Genomic DNA, 10,106 nt, shown 5'->3' on the forward strand with positions numbered 1-10,106 from the left:
GGAACTTGAAAATCTGCCACAAGAGCGACACAGAATGCAGTGCTAATGGTTTGCCGGGTTGAGTGTAGTAAAGAAGTTGTAGACTTTGGGGATTTTTCCTTCGTGCGGATCGGAAAAGTAATGAAATGAATAAGTAAAATAAATGTCCTTTCAAGCAATGGGTCGTGGATGACAAATTTTGTCTTGACCGAGGTTTGTCTTTACGAATACGATTGTATGTTTTTTTTGTTGCCGGCATTCATTATCTGTGAAGGGTGATTAAAGGTCTGACGTTTGGTGACAATCAGATACCAAGATTACAAATTGTTTCCAAATGAACTGTGAAACGATAATCTTGTGGTCGGTGCTTTTTTGTTTTACGTTGCTGTCTGACCTGCACTGGACAGTGATTTTGTGGCAAACAGCCGCTAGTGACGATTATGTGGTTTATGGGCAAAGCCAACTAAGACGGGTTATGTACTGCCAGTAGTAAAAATAAACAACAGCCATAATGACGCCATTTGTGGTTCGCTGGCAAGCCCACATATGATGTGAAGTGGTTGGACAGCTATTGCCGCGAATGATGGTGGCTGTTGCGTAAATAATGATTTGTATTAGCATTGGGTGAATCTGGTGCAGATGGATGAATCTGGATGACACTTTAATTCGAACGAGTTGATCTTGGATCACTACTATGCAGATTCATTACTCCTCAAAAGTTAGCAATATTTAAAGATTAATTAATACTTATGATATTCATTGTTAATCTTATATTTCTGAAGAGTAAATAATTTTTGTTTTTGCAATAAGACGTTTTAAAAATAAGAAAGCTTTTTAAGTACTGCAATTATTCAGGTTCATAAATCAAATCAGTTAAAAATAATGCTGGTTAATCTTAGGAGATGAATGTTTGGCGGCTCATGAATCTCATGGCATAATTAAATATTTGGAGAATTATGAATCTTCATAGCAACATTTAGATTATAAGACAGACAAAATTTCATAGCAACATTTAGTTCCACAAACTATCTTAACAAATTTACGAATCTTTTGTGACATCAAAAGATTTATTTAGCACAACACTATTTTGTACCTTTCAATTCAGTTATTCAGCATATTATTATTTAACTTAAAAACTGTTAAATCTTCTTATGAATTATGGTAATGTTTGAACTAACTGACTAACCTTACATGTCTTCTTTCGTATAGCAAAGAAAAAAGAAATCAATAAAAACTTCCCTTTAGCTGATAGAAAAGTAATGCAAATTTCATTGTTACGGTTGTCAACTTTACAGGTTCTGTTTTAACTTCACCGTAGTACGCCACAGTTACATACTATTTTCATCCATTATCTGGCAAAACCTGTCTATATTTAGATCGGATTTCATTATCATTTCATATCCCGTTACCCCCTGGACGACATGGGCTTATGCGTTCCGCACCGTTTCGTTTGCCGGTGATAATCGATTTAACCTCATCAGCATTCAGCACTTGCCCGTTTTTCGGTGGAATGGATGCGGATTTAAATAATTAATCTTCTGCCGAGATGGAATTATCAAATCTCCATCAAACGATATGGATGGTCTCTTTTGCCGGCGACAAACTTGATGCTTTCGCTAGAAAAGTACGGAACACAAACCGTGCGAAGGAAGTCCTGCGTGTAGCATGGAAATGTATTGCGCAGTCAAATGCTGCGGCTGTATTACGGGAGTGCTTTGAATGGTGTGTGAATTCCTTAATACAATCAAATTCTTATTATAGATATTAACAAACCGGTTCGCATTGTAACTTTTGCACACAATCCTAAATTAGAAATTGTTTTGATTTTAATATTGAAATTCATTCGACCCGATATGTTACAGAAAAACAATGAAGCATTATTATATATTCCCGTCATGCCTTTGACAACAAAAATATGATTGATATTAGCATAGCGTGGTACAAAAACGTATCGATTTCATTTTGTGCTCCAAAAAAAAAAAAACCGCCGCAGGCAGCAATTTGATCCACGTTTCGGTCAACGGACTACGTGATGTTTGGAAATAAAAATAATCTTTACCAACAAGGCTAGGAATAGATTTCCCCGAATTGGTAAGAAAACAAAACGAAATAATAATAACTCTAAGCGATACAGGGTCGAGGTAAAGCTGAAACACTCACAGCTAACGACCGACAAACAGCGCTCGATGGCAGTCAAAATTCGGTCCGACGCAGCCGCAGATCCTTAAATTGAATTAACGAAGAATTGAATGTTCCCGGAATCGATCGAAAAGAGGAATTGGGTGTACGAGACCAATCTTTCATAGCGCTCCGTTACGCACAGCTTGAGAGGGAAGGTTATTTTTGCAGGGCCAGGGGGTTTTTTTTGTGTCGCGTCCAACAATTGCTGCTTATGGCTTATGGAGTCGTGGTTGGTTCGATCCACGACCCACGCAGCGTACGGCTCCTTTGGCCACCTTTTAGGTGACTACTGTGCGCCCGACCACTCAACCACTTAACGTGGGCTTTGGTCCGGAAGACTCGTTCAGGTGGGATGAGAATAATTTGCCTTTTGTCAGGCAGGTGTCACTTTCACTGGTACCAGGTACGCTAGTGGAGTGGTTGATACTTGCCATCACAGGATGGTGGCCACCATGCTAGCGGGGTGCCTTCGGTTGATTGGAAATTGATTTGCGGTTCCCTCACCGGTTTCCTCCGGCTACACCGCGCGAATGTGCAGCTTTACGTGCGACGCCTTATTGATTTGGTGGAAAATGGCTGCCAGTAAGCTGTCCATGTGTTTGGTTTGGTTCATTTATTACAGCTTAGCGCTGTGAGGAGTTCGGGTAAGTTTAAAGATTGAATGAGGAACTGTTTAACAGATCTCTTAATGATATCGTTGAGCAGCGTTGGTGGAGTGCAACATGGGTGTGATAATTTACTTTTCATTCATATTCCAATTCATAACAAACGTTTCCATTTCCATTTACGGTCATATGCATATCGAGCTTTAGTGCGACATTCGTAATGGGAACGATGATGGAATACTTATCAATATGTATCACGGTTTCATTTATTGTACTTTGCAAACTAGTAACGCTGTGATGCATCCATCTGCTGAGCTGCTGTTGATTGGAAAGCACACAAATATGCAAAAAAAAAACAACAGAAAATCCTATTACGATCATTCTCACGGACACGAAGAGATTTATCGATTTCGATGGGGTTTATTTGAAAATATGGATTCCTATCAAAGTGTTCTGCTTTATTTACACTACCCCTGTATGGATTTACACTTTCAAACGATTAATTGCAATCCCGGTGCGTGTCGGATTTTTGCTCAGCAGCAGCTTTCCAATACCGAATGAAGTGGGGTTGAAGCCACTAATGGAAGTGCGTGTTCGTGTATATTAATTTTTATTTTTTTGCCCCCCAAACGACCGATATAAATGATTGAATCGTCGCGTTGTTTGATGTGGTGCGGTACATTTGTTGCGTATTGCGATATTGATTTTATGTTGATTAAAAAAACAACGGTGGGATGGAAAGGTTGCAACATGCATAACGACATCTGCTCAAACTTCATAATGAAATTCGTTGCTCGATTAAATATGTGCAGCGATGCACGTTGGTGCGTTTTTGTGAAGCAAATAGCAAAAAGTATATGGAAATGCAAGCGTTAAATGTGTGAATATGTAAAAAAGCATGATCATATAAGTTTGCTTCCTTGTTTTTATATCTTGGCACTAGCAATGTTCTATCTATTTTTGATAGAGAAACAAATAGAATGATGATGATATAGAATGATGAATGTTAATAAACTTATTTAAGAAATTAAGTTTATAAACTAATTGAAAAACATATTGGTGACCAGGCCATGTCAGCACGACGTGCTCTACAATAAGAGCGGGCCAAAGAAGAAGAAGAAGAGAAACTAATTGCTTAAATCAGATTATAAATTTAAAAAAACATACCACTCATCATACCCTGCTTAGGCATGCACTTACGGTTTGTATGTTCAATTTTCGATAAAGTATCTTCGTTCTCATCCCGTCCATCGGTCTGGAGAATGCTGAATAACATATTTCGGAACCATGCTGAATGTAGTGCATATGCAGCACGTCGTGCGGTTGTTGAAGCGCAAAACCCATTTCCACCACCTTAACCGACAGATAATAATTGCATTGGAAAAGTAGGACAATTGTGCTGACACTAGCGACGGATACGAACGAAGGTTCGAACCTTGTGGTAACTGCTAGATTTTCCCATGTGTGTGTGTGTGTGTGAGTGGATATGCGGATGAGCAAAAAATAGAATGGCACTTCAAGAGCATCTACGCTTGAGAATGCGCGTTCTTCACGTACGTACGGTTGGCACTACGGTTACCGACTAACGCGAGCATTGATGGTAGGTGAAATGGTGTTTTCATGGGTGATGGAGCTGTGCTAGTATGCCACGCTTGATCATTGATGGAGGAAACACCCACCGCGGAACAATGGAGCGAGGGTACGAGGAAAGAACGAAACGAATACGCCATCCATCGGTTTTGCAAACACCGCAAACAAAATGCATCCGAATGCAACCATATGGCTTTATTTCCATTGAATTAATGTGCCATTGTGTGTGAAGGTTTGGAGCATGGCGTTTGATGGATGCAGGCAGGTTTCTGCAGTGGATGGGAAGGGGATCAATCACGGCAGTGACACGGTTGGGTAAACAGCCGAAACGAAGCGATTTGTTCGCTTTCCATCTGGCATCCATTTGGCGTTTTCTTACCGAAGGAAGGTGGGGAAGCATCCGTTTTTGGTTCATTTATGCTAATAATCTTGTGATGGGTCTATCTTACTACACCATCTTTTGGCACTGCTCTTAGTTAGTTGTAGTTGTTGGCTTTGAAAAAGAAACTGGAAGAAAAGAAAGAACAATGTGCAGTCCTTGGTGTTGGGTTTCAACAAAATTGAATCATTTGGATATGGTTTGAAAGTAGACACTTGAAACAACCATTTCATTAAAAGTAGTAACGACTCTTGTTAGCTATCAAATTTAGCTCGTACAGTTGTTCCCTCTACAGTGCATCCCTCTAGTTTCATGATGCGGTAAAAAGATAATGGCTCAGAAATGGCGTACATCACCCTGTCCATCATTGTCACAATGCGTTGTGCTGCTTCGACCATGGGCACGGGCTGTATGATTAAACGATTACGATCTACGAACCACGCCAAACCACCAATTACCCGATCATGCAACTTAATTCGCTACACTCAGAACGCAGCGAATCGATCACGTGAACGAATGCGATGACATTGCAGGAAGTGGCTGCTGCAATGCAGCAGCAGCAGATCAGAAAGCAATCATGTTTAGTGCGATTAGCTGTAACCGGAATCCCCGTACGGATGCGGGTTTGGATAAGAAAGCAGAGAGCAGCAAACAACTATCTGGCGTACCGTTTGTTTAAGCTTTCCTTACTTTAAGCTCGGCATCGGCAGAGCATGGGAACGATTCGTTGAGTAACTAGTCCGCTGAGGTTGCGTTGCAGGTGGGAGGTATAATTGCATAGCGATGCACATGACACCTGCACGCCAATCATTGGACATTCCATGTACAGCGTTTTTTATCGTGTTATCATCGTGAAATCGATTGCAAAGCGAACACACGTTATGCGACTGTAGCTAGTTTGTTTGGTTAGCGAGCTTAGCAAATGGATGCTAGCGGAAATAACAATAGCAATGCACAACAGCACGAGTCCGAAATTAATAGAAACAACCGGATGTTGAGCGAAACGAAGAATCAGTCGTACTAAGACAAATGACAATCTGATGAGTGTTTGAAATAAAATGTTTTTAAGTTAGATGATTAGCTAAACTTTCATGCACTTCTTCAAACTTTCTGAGCAGGATAAGTAAAGCTATGCAAGATTTTTCGTAAAAGTTCTGTATGGCTGTGGAATATTCATTTTGTTGTTTATCTACAATTCGAGTAATGTATAATGTATAATTAGATAACGAAACCGACTAATTTTGGATTGAGGTCGATTTCCGTAGCGGAATTGATGATATGATAATTCACGAATGATAATCTACACAAAGGTTCTAAATTACAAAATTTTGAATTGATCGCCATTCAGTCATTCCGAGAGAACCGCTTCGTGGCCTTCGCCTGCTGCAGTAGTGCTCTCAACCGTTCACGATCCTTCACTGTAGTCTGTTCTACCATGGGGTTTTATCCTCTTGGATGTCCTACAGGATATTCTATACCATTTCTGTCCTCAAGTATTCTTCAAAGTACAGAAAGTGTTAGGAGAAATCGATATCCAACGCGAATGTGAAATAAGCCAAGAATTCCAGGAAATAAGACATATAGTAGCAGAACCGGATTGAGTTTCTGGATTAACAAACGGGCAAATTGCTCCGAATTCAAGCTGAAATTGTCGGTCATAGTTCTTCTGCTTTATCATCCAACAACAACTTTAGCTTTAAAAAGTCGTTCAACAAAACCAATTGAAATCAACTGTAATAAGCTGCTGAACAGGTCGTCGGAGGCTCGTCTCAGTTCGACTCAGTTGGAAAGTATAACACGATGAAGTGAAATGTGTTTATTTCTCATGAAGGTGCAGTTTATTTTCCATTCTGCCCCATCACTTCAGCCCGAACCGACTCACTTGTTTGCCGATGGAACGGAGATCATGCCTACACGAAGTGCTCCACGGTGCTGCTGGTCAACTGTCGATTGTTCGCTAGTGCTTGTAACTGCACAAACTACACGGGTGTTGCGCTGCCGAACCAGTACCATTTCGTTTGGTTTTATTGAAATTTCTCACGCAAACGGGAATGTGTGTAATTTTGGTCCCGAGCTCGGGTTGTTGTTCTTTGCACATGCACCTGACGGTGTACCGGTCCGCTTCGCTATGTTGAAGCATGTGGTGCCGTTCGGCTGTCACACCATCATTGCTAGCTTTCGACCAAGGGGTAAAATGTTTCCTCCTCTGACCCACATGGTGGCCATTTTTTGCTGTTTAGCCGGATGGTCAGAGAGATCGTGGTTAGGGTGTTATTGTTCGAAAACCATCCGACAGACTCGTTTCGTTGGGCCTTTTGTTGCGGGAGCGCACATCCGTATAATCTTCCGTTGGGTGCATCCTTTCCGGTGTAAAGATCCGAAACCCATACCGTACCGGGCGGCCTTTCAGCGTTAAAGGTTCAACGACCAACCCGAAACGATGCAGTGTTTGATGGTTGTTTGAAAAACTAGCCCCAACACATATTCGGTAATTTCGGAGAAACCGCAAACTTTCCACCGAATTGGGTCACGTTCCGAGTTCCGTTCCGGACGATCGTACATGAGGGCGGGCAAAGTGAACATATCCCGGTGTGGGAGTGGGCTTCGGAGGGGAAGTTTGGCATCATCATCATCCACGTACGATGCACGCAGGTGGAGTGCAGTTTGATGCACGATGCAATTAAGGATGCATTAAAGTGCCATCGTATGCGTCCGATGGTTGGAAAGTTTTTATCTATCGCTAGTATCAGACCGTTCGGCCGTTACCTGGCTAAACACGGACGAACGAGTGGTGTGCGTTTGCGACGTAACGCTTGCACACTATCGGATCACCGTTGTTAAGTGCGGTAGGATGTGCATTAGCACGTTTCCTAGGCGTAGTTTTCGGTTACTACTTTACAATGGCGTTAGGACGGAAACGTGCACTGTCGGCCAGGTCAGTTGATGGCGGAGAGAAAGGAGCGTAAGGAAGGTGTCTGATTATGATCGAGCGTTTCGAAAATGGCAATTAGTATCGGACCGGACGGATGAAGTTCTTATGATGGTAGGGAAAAGTTTTCAATAACGATATGCTGTACTTTAGAAAACTCATTAAATCGAGTGTGGTTGAATGAAAATATGGCCGTCAATTGAATTAAAAAATCTTCCCAGGTAGGGAAAGGAAATTGTTTGTGACGCAGAGCGGCAAAGAATGTAATAGATTAAAGAGAACGATCATTGTGCTTTAAAATAGTAAATGTTTTGTGCTTGAAGCTGCATACAATCTGAAACGGTTTTAATGATTAATCTATATTTTTCATTCGTGTAAAGTCGCATTACTCTACAGCTGCTGTGTAGCAAATTGAATGTTGTCTGGGATTTGAGTTATTCTAATTGGTCCATTAGTGTGCTTAAAGTCCATCTTAGTTTCCTCTTGAGTTAACATGTAACAATCGCTCAAAAAAAATTGTGTAGACCGCACAGGCTCGACACATATATTTATCATTTTAACTGCTTAAGCTAATCCTGTTCGTGTTATTAAATTTCAATGTTCAATGTGATATTCTGAGGAGCACGTGATGGAAAGATAGTAATGTGTCTTCCCCAATTGATGATACTTTGCTTTTGTTATCTCTTCCAGTTGAGCTTACAGGGTAGAAATAGGGAAGTAGGAAAAAGGATAACCAAAGTTATGCTCAATGAAGCAAAATGTGCCACAAGAAAGTGGAAAAAAAACTCTTCCATTCCGTAATGCTCTTGTGTATTGAACCCAACCGAAAGGAATTCCGTTCGAATAAAAGTCCAAAATCCTAGGGTCTGTTTTTTTTGTTTGTACTTTTTCTTTCTATCGTACCATTCGTCCGATGCCGGAAAACGGGGAAACGATCATGTAACGGTTTCGTCCTGAAGCGTACCAAAGTTTTGGTTTTTTTTTCAATCTTTATCTCCTCGCTGCATCGTGGGATACGGTGACAGGGATCGATGGTATTTGGGTATTTGTTAGTGAAAATATGAAAAGTGGAAGTTGCCACCAAGGGATCGCCACTCGGGCTGGGAACGTCGAATGGAAACCCCGTTTTTTACTCGTCTCCTTTCCAACTAACGACGGCCAATTGACGGCCGTGCCGTGTATTGAGGTCGATAAGCGAAAAAGAAGGGATCGATAGTGAATAAAGGAGACTTTGGCTGCCTTCCGGGTTACGGTCTTGCTTTTTTTTTTGCTTCAATTCTCCAACACTGGTACGGAAGGTTCGGAAGACTAGCTGTCGGTAGTGCGTGGTACCATGGCAGTATAATTTTATGCTGTAGCGCTTTGCAAATGATTGCTTTGAAGGTGAAATGCTTTGCTGCCCATAATGACTACCGGGCGGATAGCGTTGGTTGGCAAGAAATCCGAGTGCAAAAAGCAGTTTTCCTTTTGCAGGTAGTTTTTCTTTTGCGAAATCGAGTTTAAAAAAATACCGGATCTTAAGGTTTGGGTGGGGATGTGCTTTCCAAGCTTTCGCTCTGATAAAGGACGGCACACAATTTGTCAATAGGGGGGAGAAAATGCCATTCATGAAAACTCGTCGACAACGACAAGGACGAGGCGGACGAATTTCATTTTCTTTCGGCATACTATCACGGTATCGTTTGAGCAAATTATAATCTTGTCCAGCTCAATAATGGAAAAAGTGGAATGTTATGATAGGCTGCTAGGGTTTTGAGCCCGATAGAAGAGAATAAATCGAGAAAGCAGAAGGATTTTTTTAATCATGAGAAATAAATTGAAGGAATACGGTGCTTCTAAAGGGTATAAATAAACAACAATTTCCAGGAAAGGAGAACGAAGTTCCTAAATGTTTCAGCACTTAAAAATAAAAAAAGGTTTGCTAACGGTGTGTAAAATTAGTTTGATCAAAATAAAAACAAAAAAAAAGCGGTCCGTTTTTTCAATGGTCACTGTTGTTATTAATTACAAATGAGACGGTTTCATTAACTTCATTTGCATATCCGTTTTGCCAGTGCCGTGTCCTATCAATTTATCTTTGGTTCCTCACAGACATTATACTTCTTCCCTAGCTTTTGTCCATTCACTACGAACAGGACGAAATAAATTGTTGTTTTCTTCTGTCCATACAAGCCATAAAGAATACAATACGCCCAGAACAAAACGAGACACACGGTGAAATTAATAGCTTTCACGATTAATTCGAGCACTGTCCAGTTCCGCGGTGAAACCCCCGGTGAACTTTTACGGAAAATGCTTTCGCACCCTTCTCCATTCGGCGTAATATACGAATGTCATTTATTTTGCGCACTATGACAGGCACCGAGGCTCCCGCTGAATTTTGCAGTTGTGTTGAGCTGTTTTGTGTATGTGCTTCAGCACAAGAATGGGTCGCCATTGCTAG

Source organism: Anopheles marshallii, chromosome 2 (assembly GCF_943734725.1).
Source record: "Anopheles marshallii chromosome 2, idAnoMarsDA_429_01, whole genome shotgun sequence".
NCBI lineage: Eukaryota > Metazoa > Arthropoda > Insecta > Diptera > Culicidae > Anopheles > Anopheles marshallii.